Source organism: Amia ocellicauda, chromosome 6 (genome assembly GCF_036373705.1).
Source record: "Amia ocellicauda isolate fAmiCal2 chromosome 6, fAmiCal2.hap1, whole genome shotgun sequence".
Taxonomy (NCBI): domain Eukaryota; kingdom Metazoa; phylum Chordata; class Actinopteri; order Amiiformes; family Amiidae; genus Amia; species Amia ocellicauda.
The window spans coordinates 49,996,524-50,021,315 of NC_089855.1; the positions used below are offsets into that span (position 1 = coordinate 49,996,524).

A 24,792-nucleotide genomic window follows, 5' to 3' on the forward strand; every position below is an offset into this window, starting at 1 on the left:
TTAAAAAAATGGCAGAACCAACCTTTCTTCTGAGCCTCAAAACCCAGAGCTTTAGGCAAAGCGCTCAATTTCATGGGGAGGAAATTTAACGAGTCTATGTAACGTTGGTTGAAAGCCTCGTCGGTGAAACACATGATCTTGCTACCCTGAGCTATTATTTTTGGGGTCACCCCATTTTCCACCAGATACTTCATCAATATGTAAGAATCATAACCCTTAGCATTGTGGGCAATAAATGTGTAATTGAGGTATTTAGGACCGCGATACCGCGTAAAGAAATCCCTGACACAACTCTCACCGCTAGCTGACCACTCACAATCCAACATGTCAATACAGTGTATATAATTAGCAACATGGACCCCGTTTTCTTGCCGGCATTCAAAATCAAAAAAGACATACCGGTTGTGCGGCGGCTCCTTTTTAACCGGCTGAATAAAGCACTGGTGTTCAGACGCCGGGGTTAAATCCGCATTACAGATCCTACATCTCGGTTCCAGACATTTGTGTGGTTTAACCTCATGAAAACGGTACTGGAGGCAACACTGCGGGCAATATTTAGTTTGATCACAATAACTCCGTTTTTTAACCCCCTCAGCAGCGGCCCTCTGCACCTTATGTTCGGAAAAACAGAACGCGGAGAGACAAATCCTTAAGCAATCTTTACATCGGATGGTAGGGGCCAAACCCTTACGACATTGCGGATTGAAACAGACGTTACAGTAACCGTCACAGCGGTGCTTAAGCTTATCATTGAAGGCCTTATAACACCAATGACAAACATACGAACAACCCAAAAAAGCCGTCAAACTCTTTATTCCAAAGTAATGACTATCACTTAGGAAGAGAAACAGTGTCTGTGTATGGGTTTCAGGATGTGTCTGAAATTTCACAAATACTTCCTTTACCTCACAACGGTACCACACAACAATTTTTAAAGACAACAACTCCTCAAACATGGCAATGTCTGAAAAGGCAACCATCTGTTGAGAGTTTAAGCCGGCCCTCTGATGAAGCATTAAAGCCTCTTGCATAGCTTGGGGTTCAGGCATGTCGGGGGTGAGTAGTTTTATTAAACTGTAAGCAAAACAGAGCTTATTGTCCCCATTGGAACTCACCACTAATTGCCTGAGCTTGTTCCTAATTATGTCGTTCTTCAAGCATTTCGACAGTCTTCTAAGCGCCCCACCCTCAGGGTTAGGAACCACATTCATTACCAGAGACAGACTTTCATCAGCTAAGATGGATGCGTTACTTTGCAATAACGCTTCGATTTTAGCCAGAAATTCATCAACATCTAAATTATCTCCACTCAGCATTACAGATAGGTTGCTAAACAAATCATCCCCTCTGAGTTCTAACTGTACAACATCTCGAGGTCTGACCCTTTCAGCAACCTGTTCAAGCATGTTTTGCAAGGCCTCGTGTATGTTGACAAATATTTCTGCATAATTGTCACAATTTAAAAGTTCTGCAAAATTAAAACGCTGAATCATTTCAAAATTGTTATAGGCCGGTCTATCTATAATCACGGGATCACTGGTACTTTTGGACACATCATCATTTTGAACAAAGCCTTCAACCCCTACATTCTCACAGAGCATGTCATCCACAGCCTTATCAGTCTCAGAACCCTCCACATTCCGAACACCCCCACCGCTGACATCTACAAAACCCCCTTTTTGAGGAGGCTCATTTAAAGCCTGTAAAAGTCCTTCAAAGATATCCACCCGGTTAATGTCAAGACCCTCCTCTATAGTGACGGCTGCTTCTGCCGCCGTACTGTGTTCTAATTGTCTCAAATCATTTATAATAGGGGCAGAATTTGGTCGGGGTAGCGTCTCCAAAGCCTCCACCATTTCAAACAAATCGGGGTGAACTAGGGGTTGAACCTCTATAAGCGCTACCGTTGGGAGGTGGTTATTTAGATCATTGACCATCTGTAACAGGTCGGGGTTCACGGTAAGTCTGGTAATTCACATTCTATCGGTGGTGATTGGGGGTTATTTAAATCATTTATCATTTGTAATAGTTCCTGGTTCATTGGGACATCAGAGGAGTTCACAACAGGGCCGAGGGTGTTCTCTCGGGAAGGTCTTTTTGGGGCCCTAACTTGTTCATAATCCTTTAGTTTGTGAGTTCTTTTACCAAGTCCGGACATTTTTTTTATTTTTTATTTTTCCAACAACCCACAATAGTAAGGCGTTTTGTATCTATTAAAACATTAAATACGGTACAATTCGTTAGTAAGGGTATTAATAAGGGTGTTTTGGCTCTCTATCACAAGGTTTTGCCCCACTAACACAAGTCTTTGATTTAGTAACAAGGTATGTAGCAACTCATGCCGACCTTCAGGAAGTAGCTCCGGGGGATGGTGTCCTGGCTCAGCTGCAAAGGATGGTCGCTCCGGTAAATCTCGGTCGAAGGAGGCAGGGAGCGAGCGTATACTCACGGACGGAGACCAAGAAGGCCTTTGCGGTGACACCCTGGCCAATCGCGGTGTACTGTTCAGCGTTTCTGTAGCCAAGAAACGGGGCTGGGGGGACGATGTTGAAACCAGTCCGTCGTTGGGTGGTGTGTCAACCCTGACTGACGGCGACCCCTGAGGTTGTTGGTTGCCTGTATTTGTTCCGCCCGACAATGCGGCGGGCTGAATCTGGATTGTTGAATTACCCCCAGAAGGCTGTGGCCTGAGTAGATGTTGGGGGGTCTCCAAGACCACCGTGGGGGATCCTCTCGGTGATCTCTCCGGGGAAGATGTTTGATCCCACTTAGACGGGGTAATTGTCCTCAATAGCTCATCCACAGAATGACTATCCCAAGAGTCTTGGGAAGAATAAAAATATACATTACATTTACATCTTTAAACGGCGACAGAAATCAAACTTAAAACAACATGTCCAGGACCTTCAAAACCTTTAGCTTTTTTAGACCTTTGAAAATAGGCTTAGACATTCACTACAACGCCTTATTATTTACAGACAATATATTTATTAGGACTTGATAATAAATGTAAAACAGAGAAGCCTCTGTAAATAAACTGTTTCTTAAATGTAATATTGTTAATAAAACACTTTTTATACACACACACACCACATTTCATTTTTAAACGAACCTTCCAAGTGTAAACGCTTCCTGATCCCGGGACTTCCTGTTTCACAAACGTTTTCACGATCTGTTTAAATATTAAATACAATGAACACCTTCAAGCCTTTTCCTACAGCCACTTTAAAACAGAAGTATAATTGCGGGAGATAAGCCAAACAACTTACTAAAACCTTTCGGACAGCTTTACTTCCTAACCAGACGGTCGGGCAATCGGTCATTTCTAAACACATGCCCCAGAAACAAGCCTAGACCTGTCCGGACTTCTAAAGATCTTTCCCAGAACCCCCAAGACCTACAGGAAATGGGCACCCCTCGCTTAAATATTAGCCCTCAACGGGCAAACAAAACCCTTTTAAAAACATTAAAGTTTGAAAGATCTTACTTACCTCCAAAGAATAATCGTTTCTTATGTTTTTCAGCTGGTTTAGCTTTTTGCACTTCTGTGAAGGTAAGAGACATGTTTAACCTTTAACCACCCCGCTTTATAAAAAGCTTTAACCTCTTACAAGCGGCAGATATATACTCACCGCTATCAGATACAGGGGCTGACGGCCTTTCAGATTCTTGAAAGGTTACGGTTCTCGAAGGTAAAACTAAACAAGCCCTCGATGTGGAAGGCCTTTCGTTGTCTCGAACCACGTTTCTTAATACTGTTAGAAAGGATATTTTTTAAAATTAACAAAACGGGCCTCAAACATCTTACAGAAACGTTATACAAACAAACAGGGGTTTAGTTCTTACCCGGTCGGCAGACAGCCTGTCTAGGGACAACCACTTCTCTTGGTTGATCCTCGGAGACATTAATCACAGGCCTTTCGATAGTTTCTGTGTAATTAAAGAGACCGCCATTAATATATATTAAAACGTTTTCATAACTCTAATGAGCCGCTTCAAAACACAACCACACACCCATACATAAGAACCCTTGAGCGCAAACACAAAAATCTTACCGTCGTTGTTCCAGATGATCTCCTCAGCGTTGGGAATTAACTCCTGTTGACTGGCTGAAAAATAATTTTACAGAACTTAAAACAGATGTTATAACCTTATTTACAATACATGCCCACAACCCGCTCTGAGTCAATGAAAATAATCTGAAGACTTACCTAAAAACTCGTTTAAATCGAAGTCGTTGATGTTGTTTCCGGACATTGTTGATCTTTAGGCTTAAATCGAAAGGTCAGTATGAGTCTGTCGAGCTGAAGACCAGACCTTCATACTTATACTGATGGCCGGATGCCGGATCTGCTTGTAAGGCATTGTTCTGGGCTGGCCTTTGTGCCGTCCTGTTACCAATTAACATATCAAAACCAACCAATAAAATGACCCTGCATCAATTTCAAATAGAAACCAAGATGGCGACGATCTCTCTAATCTCTACTCTAAACTTTTATTAGAACCTTTTGGTCTCTCAAAAAAACATTTTTAAGCATCAAGACCTATAGTCAATAAACACTAAGAATATTTCAGGCCTTTATACGCGCTAAAAAACAACCTGAGCCAAGAAAATAACTATAAAGATCTAAAATAAGTAGCGCTTTTACAGTGATTTTTTTTTTTTTTTTAATAGCGATGCTTTGTTTGGTATTAAACAAGTCACAAACTACTCAGAACAGCGTTTATCCCCACAAAAGAGATATTTGGGTTTATTTTACAAAGCTTATAAATTATATAGTTTAAAAGTATTCTGAATGTTTTGAGACCACACGCCATGCCTACGTTTGTCTGAGCCCACCCCCGTCCCCCGTGGTGTGAGTGATTTAGCCTTGAGTGTTGTGATCTATTTAGCATTGAGTGATCAGTTGTTTTTATTTTTTAAATGATTCCTTATCATCAGGGATTGAGCCTGCTAAAATACCTTAAAAACATATCCTTATCTTAAGTCTAACTCTTATGAGCTTTAAGACCCTAGAATGTATTTAAGTAAAACGAATGAACACATTATGTGTGAGATAAAATATAACCACAGCTTTTTTTTTTTTTTTTTTTTTTTTTACAAAAACAATTAACCTATACCCACAAACACACACACACACACACACCCTCTTTTTTTAAATTTTATTTTTAATTAAATTTGAGGGGAGAGACAGAGCCATATACATTGGGGTTAACATAAGTACCCTATGCAAAACAGGAATTGTTAGGACCTGGGACCATTACAGACAACAGAACTTGTTGATCTTATAAAATGCTTGGGCGAGAGAGACAGAGAGAGAGAGACAGACAGAGACAGAGACAGAGACAGTGTGAATATGATAAACGCACTATTCAAAATGGCATTGTTAAGACCTGGGCCACTTACATGTATATTTAAAAAAGACCCCCAACCACTACAGGAAGAGCCGACCCATTCACACTCTACAGTTGACCAACAAGAACAACAAGAACAACCGGTTATGGGTGGCCTTGTTGTTCAGGGTTTTAGGGGTGTACACTTTCTGACGGATATGACGTAGGAATAATTAAGGAAATAACTCTAAAATCACGCCCCCCAATTATGACGTAGGAATATTAATAAGCTTAGGGCATACGTCATAACAAAATAGGCCGCGCCCAAAAAACCCTACTATCTACTCCTGTGTGGTGCATTTTCTCTCTCTCTATCTGTGATTAAATCCTTACTTATATACATATGTCCATGAACGTTTCTGGAGCTCATGTACATCACATCACACGACGGGCCGTGATCTTTTCGGTCACTTTGAAAGTTTTGCTCATGACAATCCTTTTCTATTGCGGCACGATGGCTGCCACCGAGGAAGGAAAGTCGTCCGCAGTTGGCTGCAAGCTTGCCTGAAGCGCAGGAAAGGACTTACTCGCGACGTGCCACTTAAAGACTGAAGAAGTGGGGGTCGGCCTCACCGAGAGCCCTGAGGATTAGCTCACGTGGTAGAGCGCTCGCTTAGCATTGTAGCGTTATGTTGGGTGTATTTGGATAAGAGCATTTGGGCTCTGAGCTGAAGCACTGATCTAAAGAAAACCTCTCCCCCCCAAAGTTATCAGATTCCCTTAGCTCATCAGCTTGGAACTGGTTTGCATCAAAGTGACAGTTTTGGGGAGGATGGCACCAAGAAGAGGCCAAATAGTTTGGAATTCTGCTATGAGATGTCTGGACAAAGGGGCCTGTAGGTGATAAAAACTCTTTGAAGTGGACGAGAGCCGAAATCCCGACATAGAGCTACGAACCCAGGCCAACCGGCATTTCCAAAAGATGGCATGGATTGACATCAGTCATAAATCAAGCCCCCCTCCAATAGGACACTGGGGGCTGAAACCGAAATCCAATCTCAAAAACTCAAGAACCAATCACCTCTTGATCTGACAGACTATAAGGAACAGCGGACAGTCTTTCTTGCTCTCTCTCACCTGAACCAGTAACTCGCTGCCACAGCTCAACCTGTAGCTCTGTTGCCAGAACCGGAACCAGAAACCAACTAAGTCATTGCCGGCAACAGAAGAGTTAAACTGGGAGAAGGAGATTGAGCCGTACGAAGAATTCTTTTAAAGGACTTTATTAAATAAAGAACTTTACAGACTGCGCTGCCCGCCTGTGCCCACCTGATCAGTGGAGTTTTACAGCTGGACAATTGACTAAGTCGACTGTATACGAAAGTGTCAGTCATTTAAATAGCTATTTGAGTCTTAAGAAACTTGACCCTTGGAACAAACACGGCCCTGCTTTCCTCAAAGACTTTGTCTTCAAATAAGTACGGTGAGAGACCCTGCTTGCCAAGAAGATTTTGTGCACAACCTTGGAGCCTTCAAACCAGTGGAAAATCTGTTTGGAAACGACTCTACTTTCGCGAAACCCCAACTTCCAGGTGTATCGACTGAGTGGAAGTTCTTGGACAAAGCCGAACCGGACTGCCTTTGTTCCAAACCACACGGACCTCGTGCCGTGTGCTGTTATCTGAGCCCGAAGCCAGAGAGGCCTCTCTGCGACGAAGTTCAGATAAGTTTAACAGTTTGGAGTTCATGATTCATGACATTTGAGAAATCAATTAGAAATGTTAATCTGTGATTCATAACTCTAGAATGTGTAATATCATTTAGTTTTCTTAAATATAAATGTGTGTTGCATTAAACTGTTTTGCTGATAATTTTAGAAATAAAATCTGTCAACGCCGAGAAATATCTTCTCATTCCTGTTTAACTGTTTAGTCTGAAATTGACACAAGTTAATAGACATTAGATTATTGGTGGCCCTGCCTATCCTTAATCATTGAATAATAATCAGTTAAGGGAAATTGTGGTAACAAGTAATGATAGGATCTTTCTCGGCACCTAAACGTGAATGAGACTGATATATATGTAACGAGAAGTTACCTGACATAAATACTAACCTGCGTAGTTATTTAATGTCTGACTAATAATACTAACGAGAGACTCACCTTCGTCTTACTAACCGGTATTGTAGTCAATGTGTTTATAACCTTTTTTGTTTAACGATTTGTGTTATCATATGTGATCCCATGGTCTTTGATTTGGTCACGGAAGTGATTTGTCTTCGATTTGTTGATCTAGAGTTGAATTGTAATTAGTTTTTCCCTTTTGTATAATTAGTGTAGTGCTACATTTAGTCTTTGTTTTGAATACATTTGACAATTTATATCTTTGGAATTGGTGTCTGCGTCCAATTATTACAGAAATTGAGTTCTACAAGATTCCAGGATTCGTGATAAGGTGATACTATAAATTCACTTCTTTAATTGAAATGTATAAGTGTACCTTACGCTACAGCATGCGAGAGGCAGCGGGATCGATGCCCGCATTCTCCAAGGCCTCAGGCGCTCGTGCCCCGGTTTCGGGGGAGAGTCGCTCACTTTTCTTGCCGCAGACACAGGCGCAAGGCATTGCCTGTTTGCCGTAAGGTTATCAGACACAACGCGCCGGCGACGGCTGCAGCATTAGCACGCCGGCTGGCCCTTCCGAAGTTCCCCAAAAACGACCGAGATGCCGCTTCGACGTCGTAACCCCAGGAACGACCGCAAAGGCACTCCAACCCTCAATCTTCCGATCCGAAGTCAGACCGAAGAGACTGTATGATGTTTTAGATTAAAGATAGTATGCAGACCGAGCAAGTTAGATTTATCGAGCTAGCAAACAGCCATTGAGGCACCTGTTCGGGACGTACCCTGTAGAAATTCCTGTCAACGATAAAAGGATCAAACGGTGGAGAAAAAGCCCGCAGGATGTTTGTCAAAACTCTGTTTGTGGACTGAATGGCTTTCCCAGATTGGCAGGGACTGTTTTTGGTATTGACTGAGGGACAGTTGTAAAAGACAACCTCTCACCGGACCTCTGGCATACACCAAAGAAAGCCACCTCACCTCTCCCCCGGATCTCACAAAACACAATTCCCCCCGCCCCCAGGGAAGACAGACCGCAATCGGACTCGGGCTTGCACCTTTTGATTGGATGAACGGCCGCAAACATTCTATGTCATTTTCTTTTAAAGCTTCACTCGTGCTTGTAAAAAACCGAGGTCTCACTGAAAGAATGCCCTGACGTGGTTGCTTCCAAGCTAGCTGGTTTACAAAGTTCCTTTTCGCTTTAACGATGATTTCCAAGAAGGGAAATAATCTATCTGTAATCTGTCAACACAGGCACCTTCTACTCCGTTAAGCCACGCGGTCACCACCAGGAAGATGAACGCACCAGGCCGACCCGGAGTTTTCGCCAATTCGTCTCCAAGCCTCCCAAGAGGGAACATAAACAGGCCTTATTCGCAGACACAGGCCCTCAGGCAGGGAGACCACCGGGTCACCGCTGCTGCCCCTGCCAAGGGCCCCAGGTCCCACCGAGACTTGAACTCGGATCGCTGGATTCAGAGTCCAGAGTGCTAACCATTACACCATGGAACCAAGCCCACTGCCCACCTCTTGCCCGTGACGAAGGCTTCTGCTCTACGCACACGTCTCGCTCTGTCGCACGGCCAAGTCCAGAGTGAGCCAAGTTGCGCCCAGAGTGCTGCGTGTGGCGGGTCAATTCCGGAGCCGTCCCTGGTGGTCTAGTGGTCAGGATTCGGCGCTCTCACCGCCGCGGCCTGGGTTCGATTCCCGGTCAGGGAAAGTGGATCTGTTGCTCTTCCCCTAGGACCTGTGTGGTGCATTTTCTCTCTCTCTCTATCTGTGATTAAATCCTTACTTATATACAGATGTCCATGAACGTTTCTGGAGCTCATGTAAATCACATCACATGACGGGCCGTGATCTTTTCGGTCACTTTGAAAGTTTTGCTCATGACAATCCTTTTCTATTGCGGCACGATGGCTGCCACCGAGGAAGGAAAGTCGTCCGCAGTTGGCTGCAAGCTTGCCTGAAGCGCAGGAAAGGACTTACTCGCGACGTGCCACTTAAAGACTGAAGAAGTGGGGGTCGGCCTCACCGAGAGCCCTGAGGATTAGCTCACGTGGTAGAGCGCTCGCTTAGCATTGTAGCGTTATGTTGGGTGTATTTGGATAAGAGCATCTGGGCTCTGAGCTGAAGCACTGATCTAAAGAAAACCTCTCCCCCCCAAAGTTATCAGATTCCCTTAGCTCATCAGCTTGGAACTGGTTTGCATCAAAGTGACAGTTTTGGGGAGGATGGCACCAAGAAGAGGCCAAATAGTTTGGAATTCTGCTATGAGATGTCTGGAGAAAGGGGCCTGTAGGTGATAAAAACTCTTTGAAGTGGACGAGAGCCGAAATCCCGACATAGAGCTACGAACCCAGGCCAACCGGCATTTCCAAAAGATGGCATGGATTGACATCAGTCATAAATCAAGCCCCCCTCCAATAGGACACTGGGGGCTGAAACCGAAATCCAATCTCAAAAACTCAAGAACCAATCACCTCTTGATCTGACAGACTATAAGGAACAGCGGACAGTCTTTCTCGCTCTCTCTCACCTGAACCAGTAACTCGCTGCCACAGCTCAACCTGTAGCTCTGTTGCCAGAACCGGAACCAGAAACCAACTAAGTCTTTGCCGGCAACAGCAGAGTTAAACTGGGAGAAGGAGATTGAGCCGTACGAAGAATTCTTTTAAAGGACTTTATTAAATAAAGAACTTTACAGACTGCGCTGCCCGCCTGTGCCCACCTGATCAGTGGAGTTTTACAGCTGGACAATTGACTAAGTCGACTGTATACGAAAGTGTCAGTCATTTAAATAGCTATTTGAGTCTTAAGAAACTTGACCCTTGGAACAAACACGGCCCTGCTTTCCTCAAAGACTTTGTCTTCAAATAAGTACGGTGAGAGACCCTGCTTGCCAAGAAGATTTTGTGCACAACCTTGGAGCCTTCAAACCAGTGGAAAATCTGTTTGGAAACGACTCTACTTTCGCGAAACCCCAACTTCCAGGTGTATCGACTGAGTGGAAGTTCTAGGACAAAGCCGAACCGGACTGCCTTTGTTCCAAACCACACGGACCTCGTGCCGTGTGCTGTTATCTGAGCCCGAAGCCAGAGAGGCCTCTCTGCGACGAAGTTCAGATAAGTTTAACCTTTTGGAGTTCATGATTCATGACATTTGAGAAATCAATTAGAAATGTTAATCTGTGATTCATAACTCTAGAATGTGTAATATCATTTAGTTTTCTTAAATATAAATGTGTGTTGCATTAAACTGTTTTGCTGATAATTTTAGAAATAAAATCTGTCAACGCCGAGAAATATCTTCTCATTCCTGTTAAACTGTTTAGTCTGAAATTGACACAAGTTAATAGACATTAGATTATTGGTGGCCCTGCCTATCCTTAATCATTGAATAATAATCAGTTAAGGGAAATTGTGGTAACAAGTAATGATAGGATCTTTCTCGGCACCTAAACGTGAATGAGACTGATATATATGTAACGAGAAGTTACCTGACATAAATACTAACCTGCATAGTTATTTAATGTCTGACTAATAATACTAACGAGAGACTCACCTTCGTCTTACTAACCGGTATTGTAGTCAATGTGTTTATAACCTTTTTTGTTTAACGATTTGTGTTATCATATGAGATCCCATGGTCTTTGTTTTGGTCACGGAAGTGATTTGTCGATCTAGAGTTGAATTGTAATTAGTTTTTCCCTTTTGTATAATTAGTGTAGTGCTACATTTAGTCTTTGTTTTGAATACATTTGACAATTTATATCTTTGGAATTGGTGTCTGCGTCCAATTATTACAGAAATTGAGTTCTACAAGATTCCAGGATAAGGTGATACTATAAATTCACTTCTTTAATTGAAATGTATAAGTGTACCTTACGCTACAGCATGCGAGAGGCAGCGGGATCGATGCCCGCATTCTCCAAGGCCTCAGGCGCTTGTGCCCCGGTTTCGGGGGAGAGTCGCTCACTTTTCTTGCCGCAGACACAGGCGCAAGGCATTGCCTGTTTGCCGTAAGGTTATCAGACACAACGCGCCGGCGACGGCTGCAGCATTAGCACGCCGGCTGGCCCTTCCGAAGTTCACTGCTGCCCCTGTCAAGGGCCCCAGGTCCCACCGAGACTTGAAATCGGATCGCTGGATTCAGAGTCCAGAGTGCTAACCATTACACCATGGAACCGAGCCCGCTGCCATCTTCTTGCCCGTGACGAAGGTTTCTGCTCTACGCACACGTCTCGCTCTGTCGCACGGCCAAGTCCAGAGTAAGCCAAGTTGCGCCCAGAGTGCTGCGTGTGGCGGGTCACTTCCGGAGCCGTCCCTGGTGGTCTAGTGGTCAGGATTCGGCGCTCTCACCGCCGCGGCCCGTGTTCGATTCCCGGTCAGGGAAAGTGGATCTGTTGCTCTTCCCCTAGGACCTGTGTGGTGCATTTTCTCTCTCTCTATCTGTGATTAAATCCTTACTTATATACATATGTCCATGAACGTTTCTAAAACTCATGTAAATCACATCACACGACGGGCCGTGATCTTTTCGGTCACTTTGAAAGTTTTGCTCATGACAATCCTTTTCTATTGCGGCACGATGGCTGCCACCGATGAAGGAAAGTCGTCCGCAGTTGGCTGCAAGCTTGCCTGAAGCGCAGGAAAGGACTTACTCGCGACGTGCCACTTAAAGACTGAAGAAGTGGGGGTCGGCCTCACTGAGAGCCCTGAGGATTAGCTCACGTGGTAGAGCGCTCGCTTAGCATTGTAGCGTTATGTTGGGTGTATTTGGATAAGAGTATTTGGGCTCTGAGCTGAAGCACTGATCTAAAGAAAACCTCTCCCCCCGAAAGTTATCAGATTCCCTTAGCTCATCAGCTTGGAAGTGGTTTGCATCAAAGTGACAGTTTTGGGGAGGATGGCACCAAGAAGAGGCCAAATAGTTTGGAATTCTGCTATAAGATGTCTGGACAAAGGGGCCTGTAGGTGATAAAAACTCTTTGAAGTGGACGAGAGCCGAAATCCCGACATAGAGCTACGAACCCAGGCCAACCGGCATTTCCAAAAGATGGCATGGATTGACATCAGTCATAAATCAAGCCCCCCTCCAATAGGACACTGGGGGCTGAAACCGAAATCCAATCTCAAAAACTCAAGAACCAATCACCTCTTGATCTGACAGACTATAAGGAACAGCGGACAGTCTTTCTCGCTCTCTCTCACCTGAACCAGTAACTCGCTGCCACAGCTCAACCTGTAGCTCTGTTGCCAGAACCAGAACCAGAAACCAACTAAGTCTTTACCGGCAACAGAAGAGTTAAACTGGGAGAAGGAGATTGAGCCGTACGAAGAATTCTTTTAAAGGACTTTATTAAATAAAGAACTTTACAGACTGCGCTGCCCGTCTGTGCCCTCCTGATCAGTGGAGTTTTACAGCTGGACAATTGACTAAGTCGACTGTTTACGAAAGTGTCAGTCATTTAAATAGCTACTTGAGTCTTAAGAAACTTGACCCTTGGAACAAACACGGCCCTGCTTTCCTCAAAGACTTTGTCTTCAAATAAGTACGGTGAGAGACCCTGCTTGCCAAGAAGATTTTGTGCACAACCTTGGAGCCTTCAAACCAGTGGAAAATCTGTTTGGAAACGACTCTACTTTCGCGAAACCCCAACTTCCAGGTGTATCGACTGAGTGCAAGTTCTTGGACAAAGCCGAACCGGACTGCCTTTGTTCCAAACCACACGGACCTCGTGCCGTGTGCTGTTATCTGAGCCCGAAGCCAGAGAGGCCTCTCTGCGACGAAGTTCAGATAAGTTTAATAGTTTGGAGTTCATGATTCATGACATTTGAGAAATCAATTAGAAATGTTAATCTGTGATTCATAACTCTAGAATGTGTAATATCATTTAGTTTTCTTAAATATAAATGTGTGTTGCATTAAACTGTTTTGTTGATCATTTTAGAAATAAAATCTGTCAACGCCGAGAAATATCTTTTCATTCCTGTTTAACTGTTTAGTCTGAAATTGACACAAGTTAATAGACATTAGATTATTGGTGGCCCTGCCAATCCTTAATCATTGAATAATAATCAGTTAAGGGAAATTGTGGTAACAAGTAATGATAGGATCTTTCTCGGCACCTAAACGTGAATGAGACTGATATATATATAACGAGAAGTTACCTGACATAAATACTAACCTGCGTAGTTATTTAATGTCTGACTAATAATACTAACGAGAGACTCACCTTCGTCTTACTAACCGGTATTGTAGTCAATGTGTTTATAACCTTTTTTGTTTAACGATTTGTGTTATCATATGTGATCCCATGGTCTTTGATTTGGTCACGGAAGTGATTTGTCTTCGATTTGTTGATCTAGAGTTGAATTGTAATTAGTTTTTCCCTTTTGTATAATTAGTGTAGTGCTACATTTAGTCTTTGTTTTGAATACATTTGACAATTTATATCTTTGGAATTGGTGTCTGCGTCCAATTATTACAGAAATTGAGTTCTACAAGATTCCAGGATTCGTGATAAGGTGATACTATAAATTCACTTCTTTAATTGAAATGTATAAGTGTACCTTACGCTACAGCATGCGAGAGGCAGCGGGATCGATGCCCGCATTCTCCAAGGCCTCAGGCGCTCGTGCCCCGGTTTCGGGGGAGAGTCGCTCACTTTTCTTGCCGCAGACACAGGCGCAAGGCATTGCCTGTTTGCCGTAAGGTTATCAGACACAACGCGCCGGCGACGGCTGCAGCATTAGCACGCCGGCTGGCCCTTCCGAAGTTCCCCAAAAACGACCGAGATGCCGCTTCGACGTCGTAACCCCAGGAACGACCGCAAAGGCACTCCAACCCTCAATCTTCCGATCCGAAGTCAGACCGAAGAGACTGTATGATGTTTTAGATTAAAGATAGTATGCAGACCGAGCAAGTTAGATTTATCGAGCTAGCAAACAGCCATTGAGGCACCTGTTCGGGACGTACCCTGTAGAAATTCCTGTCAACGATAAAAGGATCAAACGGTGGAGAAAAAGCCCGCAGGATGTTTGTCAAAACTGAACTGTGGACTGAATGGCTTTCCCAGATTGGCAGGGACTGTTTTTGGTATTGACTGAGGGACAGTTGTAAAAGACAACCTCTCACCGGACCTCTGGCATACACCAAAGAAAGCCACCTCACCTCTCCCCCGGATCTCACAAAACACAATCCCCCCCGCCCCCAGGGAAGACAGACCGCAATCGGACTCGGGCTTGCACCTTTTGATTGGATGAACGGCCGCAAAGATTCTATGTCATTTTCTTTTAAAGCTTCACTCGTGCTTGTAAAAAACCGAGGTCTCACTGAAAGAATGCCCTGACGTGGTTGCCTCCAAGCTAGCTGGTTTACAAAGTTCCTTTTCGCTTTAACGATGATTTCCAAGAAGGGAAATAATCTATCTGTAATCTGTCAACACAGGCACCTTCTTCTCCGTTAAGCCACACGGTCACCACCAGGAAGGTGAACGCACCAGGCCGACCCGTTTTCGCCAATTCGTCTCCAAGCCTCCCAAGAGGGAACATAAACAGGCCTTATTCGCAGACACAGGCCCTCACGCAGGGAGACCACCACTTCACCGCCGCTGCCCCTGCCAAGGGCCCCAGGTCCCACCGAGACTTGAACTCGGATCGCTGGATTCAGAGTCCAGAGTGCTAACCATTACACCATGGAACCAAGCTCGCTGCCCACCTCTTGCCCGTGACGAAGGTTTCTGCTCTACGCACACGTCTCGCTCTGTCGCACGGCCAAGTCCAGAGTGAGCCAAGTTGCGCCCAGAGTGCTGCGTGTGGTGGGTCACTTCCGGAGCCGTCCCTGGTGGTCTAGTGGTCAGGATTCGGCGCTCTCACCGCCGCGGCCCGGGTTCGATTCCCGGTCAGGGAAAGTGGATCTGTTGCTCTTCCCCTAGGACCTGTGAGTAGATAGTAGGGTTTTTTGGGCGCGGCCTATTTTGTTATGACGTATGCCCTAAGCTTATTAATATTCCTACGTCATAATTGGGGGGCGTGATTTTAGAGTTATTTCCTTAATTATTCCTACGTCATATCCGTCAGAAAGTGTACACCCGTAAAACCCTGAACAACAAGGCCACCCATAAAGACCCCCCCCCCCCCCCTGAAGGCAACGCCCCGAAACTCTCCACTCTATTTAAGACCCCGCGCTGCTTTTAGGCAATACCTCTTTAATTCTCAGCATCCGAAACATCCTTCTTCAACATGTCTAGCGACATCAACATGAAACCCCGCAAGAAACAATCCCGGGCAAGGGTTCCTGTACTCACCAATTTGAAGATTGAACGCTCCTGGGTGTTGTTCTGGGGGGGTCGACGGGGTTACCGCTTTAAAAGGGATCCCAGCTATGTTGGAGTGGAGCTTTTTGCTTTGGGAGAGAAGGAGGGTACGTTGGAACCTTTTGAGACGGTGATTGAATACTCTTTTGAGGACTGGTTGAAGGTGATGGCATGGAGAGACCTGGGGCTTGTGGATAAGACTCTAGAAGGCTTGCAAGAGGGTCCAAGAGAAGGCGAAACGGAGTCTCCGACTCAGAGTTTTGAAAGGTGTGAATGGGAAAGCTTGCAGAACTACGGTACAGTGGTGAAGAGTCTATCTCTAACTACTGATCGTAAGGTTTTGTTTAGTAGTACCCTGATTACAAACCCTATTGAAGGGGTTGTGGAGGATCCAGAAAAACAGGTTACTGAAATTATGTTTGACGCCGTGGACTGGCCGTTCTTGAAAGAGGTCATAAACTGTATAAATGATGGTTTTGACATCTTGACCAAATGTTCACAACTGGATTCTGTTAGAAGGAGAATATGCTGGATTATGGATTATATATCCCCCTTGAATGACGACGACGATGATAAAACAGACGACCTGTGGGGGGTTGGAGGGGGGTCTGACGGCTCAGGGTCTACTCTCTTCTAAGAGGGCGGTGTGTCGTGACGTAGTGAAGAGATAGGATAAAAGGCGCAACAATTCATTCATGGTTTAAAATTAAAGAGAATGTCTTACCCGAAAGCTGCGGACGTCGACAGGCTCTACAGGCCTCTTCAAACCCGGGATCACCCCTGGTTCTATTCCCCAGATTTTGTATACACTCCGGAACCCTCTGACTGCGGTTACCCTCCAAGACCTCAGACCCCGGTCCCTCAGGACGAAACAACATGCGGAGCGATGGATGTCCAAATGAGTCTCGGGGATCCCCAGCCTCTGGAGCTCATGGAGGGCCTCGATTTTGCCGAACTGTCTACCGTCTGTGCGTCTCAGGAGGGGGTCAGTCCAATGGATGTAGAAACACCCCACAAACCACCAGGCGACCCAATGAGCATCGGACGGTCTCGGGGGCGTGATGAAGACGCAGGATTTATGCCCGGGGTAGGTGTCCAAGTAAGCAGAGTGGTTAAAAGCACCCTGGTGTATATTCTGAGTGCTCTCATCGACCGAGCTCTGAAAGAAGTCTGTCGGGGGTGTGAAGTGAATCACCCCAGTCAGTTGAGACACAGTTGTTTGTTTGAACCAGACCGTTACTATTTCCTGTTCTATTTCAACGTGTTTTACAGAAGACTGAACAAACCGTGGCTGAAACCGGCACTAATCAAGGCTCTGTCTTACTCCCACATACATGTCACTGCTGGACAAGTCCAGAAAATCATAGATGAGATTTTGCTGGAGCTGAAAAAGGAGCCGTTTATAATAGAGAAACTTGGGCAGCTGCTCAATGACCTGGATGAGCCAAGTAGAAAAACCGCTGGCAAGCTAAAAGCTTATTTCTTCCGTAAAGAAGTTAAAGCTGGGGGCAGCGACGAATAATTCGACATCTACGCCACTGATTCAGACTCTGACCTGAACTAAGGGACTTTGAACATGGGGAATGTTCTGGACTGCTGCTGCAACTGGTTCTGTCATCAACACTCTGCAGCTAACCTGAGAGCGCTATTACACCATGTGCTTGACAGAAAAGTAGCCAACGCGAGCCTTTTCTCTACAGATTTAACCATCGATGAGGATCAACTTTCAAACCTGGAAAAGTTAATGGTTGCTGTAACAAAGACCGGGGGGTACGAACACTGGGATGAAGCGCTCAAGGGGGCCAAGAATGATATTAGGCCATTTCATCAACATCTGTATGACCTTTTACTGAGCATGTTTAATACCCCTCTGTTTACTTTTAAAATAGGTCATATTGTTGTTTTATTTACATATGTAACTGAGGTGTGTGCCTACAAGATAAAGAAACAGGTATTTGTTGATATAGATCAAGTAACCAATCATCTGATTTCTTTTTGTCTGGACCGTAGAAAAAATTGTTGTGTATGTTATACTTTTCTCAAATGTCTAAAAAGGGGTATCTGCTCTCCTGAAGTTGAATAAAAAACCTTGTATAAAAACTTTGCGCATAGTGTGGGTCTGTGTGTTTATTTGGCAGAATGACTCGGCAAGCTCCCCAAATGCATGTACTATACTACAACCCAGCCAAGATTGGGGGTTTGGCGGGTAAGAAGGGTTTTCAAAGAGGACTCGCTGAGGCCGGCGTGAAGGTTAATGATGTGGTTGTTTCAGAATGGTTACGGGAACAAGACGCCTATACCTTACATAAACCTCTCAGGATTAACTTTAAAAGAAACCGTGTATATGCAACTGACATAGACTCACAATGGCAAATGGATCTAGTCGATATGTCAAATTTATCAAAACATAACAATGGTCACAAATTTATGTTGATGTGTATCGATGTGTTATCAAAATATGCCTGGGCTCGCATTCTACATAATAAAACAGGTCGGGCGGTGACAAGGGCCTTTGAGGATATATTGTCCCAGGGACGATGTCCTAAAAAACTGCAGACTGATAAAGGAAAAGAGTTTCTCAACAGAGAATTTCAGAATCTACTGAAGAGACACAAAATACATCATTTCACCACCGGTAATGAGCTTAAGGCATCGGTGGTGGAGAGGTTTAACCGCACCATAAAGACCAAAATGTGGAGATATTTTACAGCGGTCAACACGTTCAAGTATTTTGATAAAGTTCAGGATTTTATCGATGCTTACAACCAAGGGTATCACGCCAGTATTAAAATGAAGCCTATAGATGTTGATCAAAGTAATTCTTTTAAGGTCTATAAAAAATTATACGGCCCATTTATTAAGAAGGGGAAAACTATTTATAAGTTCAACATCGGTGATGTGGTTCGCGTTTCAAAGCTAAGGAGTACTTTTGCCAAAGGTTATGAACAAACATTTTCTGACGAATATTTTACAGTTACCGAACAGGTGGCTAGAGACCCCCCCGTGTACCGGTTAAAAGACTATGACGGGGAGGATATAGAAGGAACGTTTTATGAAGCTGAGTTACAAAAAATTATTGTGGGTAAAGACATTGTATACAGAGTTGAAAAGATATTAGCTGAGAAAACCCAGAACCGGAAAAAATATGTGTTGGTGAAATGGCTTGGATGGCCTGAAAAGTTCAATAGTTGGGTCCCGGAACAACAGGTTTGTGATATTCAAGCCTTATAACAACATGCCCGCTGGTGTGATGGGGTCATTACTTTCGATACTCAAGATGGAATCAGGAGGCTTCTACGTGACTCTACCCAGTAACGCCTCTCTCGATATATACCCTAAAAATGAAATATCCAGTTACACGGTACAATTTGGAAAATCTATAGATCTAAGGGGGTCGTGGGAAGTGGGGTTGGCGGAAATACAGTATCCTTACACTTGGGCTGTTTTACAAGATAAGGATGCCACCTTCGCCATTTTTGACGATGTTAAAAAGAGTCAATGGACATTCACGATGCAAGGAGGTTATTATGACAATGTGGATACAATATTAGATGAGATGCATAAACAGTTCTCAGAAGGCACCCCCAACATCAAGCTATATTACAACCCTATTAAAAACAGAGTGTACAAGGTGTCAAAACCTGGTATTAGCATTCAAACCAAAGGACAACTGGGGCGTATATTAGGGTTCTATTCTGACACAGAGAGCAGGTTCTCAGAAGTGGTGGCACCCTTCCCGGCTGACATCAGTGGCGGCTTTTACACTCTTTATGTGTATACGGATATCATAACACACCAGAGGGTCGGGGATAGCTATGTCCCCCTTTTGAGAAATGTACTTATTAAAGGTAAAAGCAATGACATGGTCACAATTACTTATGACAAGCCACACTACGTACCAGTCTCAAAGACCCACTTTGACAACATCACGATCGAAGTAAAATCGGATCAGAATATCAACGTACCCTTCCGCTTCGGTAAAGTTATTGTCAAACTACATTTTCGACCCCTGAAACAGTGTGTACATTATTAAAATGGCTACCTCGAGGGGTTATGTAGATCCTAGCGCCTATGTGGATTATTACAAGATGCAAGCCGGGAACGGCTTGCCCGGTTTTGTAGGAGCCCCCACAATGTATGGAGCCGGTCTAGGAGGACTCTTTCGTGGTCTCTTTAGAATGGCCGTACCCCTGCTTAAGAGAGGCTCTGCTATAGCCAGACCCCACTTGAAATCAGCGGCTAAAAATATTGTTAGTGACGTGTTCACCAATGTTATGAACCGGGCAGCTAGCCATGAGCAGCAGGAGGGTTCGGGTCTCATGGTAATGGCGAGGAGGGGGGGTAAAAGAAGAAACAGTATGTGTCCACCAGGGCGACGAAGATCCGTGGCTAACAAAAAACGAAGAAGCTCTCATTCTCCAACATATCGTGGAAACACTCGGAGAAGGAAGCAGCACAAGAAAAAACCTGCAAAAAGAAAGTCTCAAAGAAAGACAAATAGAGCCTCAGGATACATCTTTTAAAAATGTCTTTTGTCCACAGTCTATCGGAAGAATGCGTCAAATCAGAACTGGATCTGTTTACAGTTCCATACACTCAAACGAGTATAGATAAGAGCATATATGTAGAGATACCCCCTCTTTCCGCAATTTCAGATACGGCCCCTCTGGAGTTTTTTATTGCTGGCAATGGCGAGGATTATATTGATTTGAATAACACATTTATTTTAATGAACTGTAAAGTGACTGATGAGGATGGCGATGCAATCGAGAAGACGGCCAACGCTGGGGTCATCAATTACCCGGTGGCCACCATGTTTTCACAGGTGGATGTGACCCTGGGAGATCGGCTCATTAGTCAAAGCAGCAATACTTACCCCTATAGGGCCATGATGGAGTGTATCCTTAATTATAGTGAGGAGACCCTAAGCAAACAGTTCAGCCCCGGCCTTTTCTTCAAAGACACCCCGGAAGCTATGGACGACCAGGATCCAGAGGGACTCAATAAGGGTTTGCAAAAAAGAACGGCCTTTTCAACAGAAGGGAGGACCTTTGAGCTAATGGGACATATTCATGCAGACATATTTTTCCAAGAAAAACTCATGCTCAACGGGGTAGACATTAAAATTAAAATGATCCGTAGTAAAAGTGCTTTTTGTCTGATGACCCCTGATACTGAAAAATATAAACTGACCATATTATCGGCCTCGCTGTTTGTGAAAAAAGTATCCGTCTCCCCGGCGGTTAAACTAGGACATGCGCAGGCTTTAATGACGGCAAACGCCAAGTACCCGATCGAAAGAGTCTATATGAAAGTCCACAGTATCCCCGCAGGGACACGGGTGATGAACCAGGAAAATCTGTTTCTAGGCCAGCTCCCAAAACAGGTTATTATAGGTCTCGTGGATAATGATGCATTTACCGGGGTTTACAACAAGAACCCCTTTAACTTTAAACATTATAACGCGGAATTTATAGCACTGTACGTCGATGGTGTGCAGGTTCCATCCAGACCTTTTCAACCTGACTTTGAAAACGGCAACGCGGTTCGTGAATATTACAGTCTAGTACTGGCTACGGGTCGCCATCTCAAGGATCAACCTCTGCTGATCGATCGCCGGGAATACTGCAGCGGTTACACCCTGTACGGTTTCAACCTGACCCCTGACGAAGAGTGTGGACAACATTTTTCACTGATGAAGACGGGCAATATGCGTTTGGAGATGCGTTTCAAGCAGCCTCTACCACGCACTGTAAATATGGTCGTGTATGCTGTGTTTGACAACATTATTGAGGTGAATCAGAGGAGAAACGTTCTGTATGATTATTATTAAAATGAACACCAGAGAGCTCAACCACATCATGAATGCCCTGGACGGCTCACGGAAAGTGTTTCAAGGAGTCTACGCCTGCGACCAGCTGCCTAAATTTAAGATCAAGAATTTACCTGCAATGTACATAATCAACACACACCCTAAAAACATGCCCGGAGAACATTGGCTGGCTATTTATCTAAGGGAGGACCGCCGTGGGGAATTTTTTGATTCCTATGGAAACCCCCCGGATTTCAGACCTTTCTCTCGGAAGATCAATAACTTTCTGCTCAACAACTGTCAAGAAACCATTTACAGCGGTCGTCAAGTACAAAGTCTTCAGACCTTCACTTGTGGTCAACACTGTGTGTTTTTCTTATATCATAGATCTAAAGGAAGGTCATACCCCGATATTATGTCCTTGTACAGTGAGGATTTAGGCCAAAATGATAAAAAAGTGGCAGAGTTTGTCAGGGCACTGTGGACCCCCCCTTATAACACAATTACTTACGACCCTAGCCAGCCATGTATACAGATGGGGTGTTCTTGTGAGGATTTTAAAAGATGTCATGCGTGTTAAAGTGAAAAAATAATGAAAACAGCCTTTGAATCATTAGTTTTGTTTTTATTCAACACAAATCTTATACAAAGCAGGGTTATGTTATAAATAAATGTACAACATTTGAAAATAAAAATAAAAAATAAAAAAATTGTTTGTCGGTTCCTTATTTACAGGGGAGACAAATAAAAACATGAGATTAATAAGCTTCCCAACGATGGATAGATCCTGAGGAGGGTTGCTCAACACGGTCAGAGTAATGAGATATCGGCGTCAGATCAGTCACCACCTCTTTACACAGACGGATTTTTTGTCGCGTTTCCTGGTTAGGGACTGTTGATTGGGGCATGTTCAGACAGGCCATCGCCTGTAGGAAAGCATTCCAGCCTACAGGTCGGCGACTATCGGGTACCTTATTAGTGCTAGTGACACTCTTCAACAAATCAAACATGTGTGAACCTTTGATCAGTTGTCCTTTAAAAACAAATTCACCCTGTTCATTCCAAGTCGTTACCCGCGGTTTCTGAACCATTTTGTGCAGAATATATTCTGCATGTCTTTTGCTTCTGGCCGGCATGTTTCTCAAAACATCCGTTACAACATCTCCCTCTGAACTCTCAACAGGTTCGGGCACCGCAACATCTTTATCAACCGTACCCCCCGCATCAGTCCCAGAACCATTTTCTTGAGAGGCCATGGTTAAAGTTAAAATGTTTTGATCTTTTTCACCCTGTCTAACCAGACGGAGGTAGCGCTGTAACGTGTTGCTATACATCTGGGCTTTGGAATACTGATTTAAATCGGCCCTGGCCAGTATAGCTTTCATTTCAGAGTCCAGGTTGTTTTCGGCCGTTTGTCTAATGGGCTCTGGCCCGACAACATTTTTTCTCAGTTTCTCAAGCTGCTCCTGAGGGATCAAAAACATTTTCTGAGCATATTCCATTATTAACCCACTCTGGAAGCTAGAAGACTGGTTAGGAAAGGCACGGCTATGCTCAACAGCGGTCCTATAAAACCTCCGGTTTGATTAATCTTCTTTCTTTTTCTTTTAATAGAATACTTCTTATTAGCGATGATCTTGATAACCGCTTTTTGTTTTTTGAGTTTAGAATGTTGAGAAGGGGTTAGGGGTATATTACCGCGTAAGATGTTAAAAGCTATTTCACACAGGGTCTCGATCAAATCCGAGGGGGCCCCTGCCAGCACAGCTTTCCTATGGCGCGGGCTCCCCTCAAATAACATTTGCAAAAGCGGCAGATTTCTTTTAATCCGAACAGACATTCTTATTTATTTCCTTTTCTTTAGCACATACACTGCCGGCCAATCGGGCGGGCACAAACCTGTTCTGAGGCGAAAGTCTTCTGGGGTTTGTGCTTTTAAGTCCACAATCAAGTACCCGTAGGGTTTTTTGGTGGCATCCTCAAATGCCTCCAAAAAGAATTTGGTCTGGTTAGGGTACATTTGACGAGCCAAGACGGTGACCTGTAGTTTATCTCTGGGGTTTTTAAAAATAATTATATAATTGGCATTTAAATTAATAGTGCGGCTTTTTTTACCTTGAAAAAATAGATTTTTAACTAAATAAATAATACTTAAATTCCTATGATGAGTGTACTTTGTGAAAGCTTTTTCCACTTCACTGTTGTCACCGGCCTGCTCCATCAGGTCATCAAGGATCACTAGATTAGTTTGTCCGGGCGGGAACAGGTCATCGTCACACAACGAGGCGGGGAGACCTTGCACAAATTTCAGATTATTTTTTTTTGATGCCAAATCATCGTAGAGAGGTTGCCAGCAAGAGTAACACCACACTATGTTGTCAAGAGCTTGGCACACGGTTGCGTCCACATCTTCTATGATGTTCTTTATAAGATAGCTCTTACCCGAATTGGAGGGACCGGCTATAATACAGGAGAAAGGGTGTTGAAGTCTGTTATCAAAACCACTGCTAATATCCATAAGGCAGAGTGGTATAATCAGTCTTCAACACTCTTTTATTGTACACCACCCTGAACCGTTTGTTTAGTGATCTATTTTCCAATGTGTACCCCTTTTTATTGCGATAGATCTGATTTCCGGCTGTAATAATCTCGCGAGGAGGCGCGTCTTTCTCGGTTACAAAACTTTGTACCAGGGTCGTCAGAGACTTGATGTTAATGAGCTTGTTGTTACAATGGTTCAGAGTGAAACCCTTAACTTTCATACAGGTCTTACCCGCAGCCGTTCTGTATGCGTAAGTCTTAGGACCCCCTGAAACAAACTCCACTATGTGGTCCTGAGGATCTAGCTCGCTCGTTAACTCCCCAAGGTAGTCCCCGAGGGGAGGGACCCAATCCCCTGGCCTGGTGACAAAGATTACAGAGTCAGTATCATGATAGAGCGTGCGTTCCTGCAGCTGATCCATTAAGTTGTACAGTTCAAGCCGGGCGTAAGCCGTGGTAAAAACCGCTATGAAAACATTAACGTTTCCCTGTTTGGTGGGGAAATCTTTAGGGGCCCTCCACTGGACCTGTGCCACGTGGTCATTTAAGAATTGAAAGTGTGATACTGCATGTTGTTTGGAAAAGATAAATTCTATAAACTGTTCAGGGGTTTTAATCAAGGTTGTGTTTAGACGGTTATTTCTTTCCCCAAACTTACCCCA

General features: G+C 44.1%; 6 non-coding genes across 6 annotated transcripts; 3 read left to right on the plus strand and 3 right to left on the minus strand.

Moving 5' to 3' along the window:
* Positions 1-8,897: 8,897 nt before the first annotated feature.
* On the minus strand, positions 8,898-8,969 carry trnaq-cug (transfer RNA glutamine (anticodon CUG)). The gene has a single exon. It is a non-coding gene; the product is annotated as a tRNA-Gln (tRNA).
* A 135-nt stretch (positions 8,970-9,104) lies between these two features.
* On the plus strand, positions 9,105-9,176 carry trnae-cuc (transfer RNA glutamic acid (anticodon CUC)). The gene has a single exon. It is a non-coding gene; the product is annotated as a tRNA-Glu (tRNA).
* A 2,397-nt stretch (positions 9,177-11,573) lies between these two features.
* Positions 11,574-11,645, minus strand: trnaq-cug (transfer RNA glutamine (anticodon CUG)). The gene has a single exon. It is a non-coding gene; the product is annotated as a tRNA-Gln (tRNA).
* A 135-nt stretch (positions 11,646-11,780) lies between these two features.
* On the plus strand, positions 11,781-11,852 carry trnae-cuc (transfer RNA glutamic acid (anticodon CUC)). The gene has a single exon. It is a non-coding gene; the product is annotated as a tRNA-Glu (tRNA).
* A 3,240-nt stretch (positions 11,853-15,092) lies between these two features.
* trnaq-cug (transfer RNA glutamine (anticodon CUG)) lies at positions 15,093-15,164 on the minus strand. The gene has a single exon. It is a non-coding gene; the product is annotated as a tRNA-Gln (tRNA).
* A 135-nt stretch (positions 15,165-15,299) lies between these two features.
* trnae-cuc (transfer RNA glutamic acid (anticodon CUC)) lies at positions 15,300-15,371 on the plus strand. The gene has a single exon. It is a non-coding gene; the product is annotated as a tRNA-Glu (tRNA).
* Positions 15,372-24,792: the final 9,421 nt, after the last annotated feature.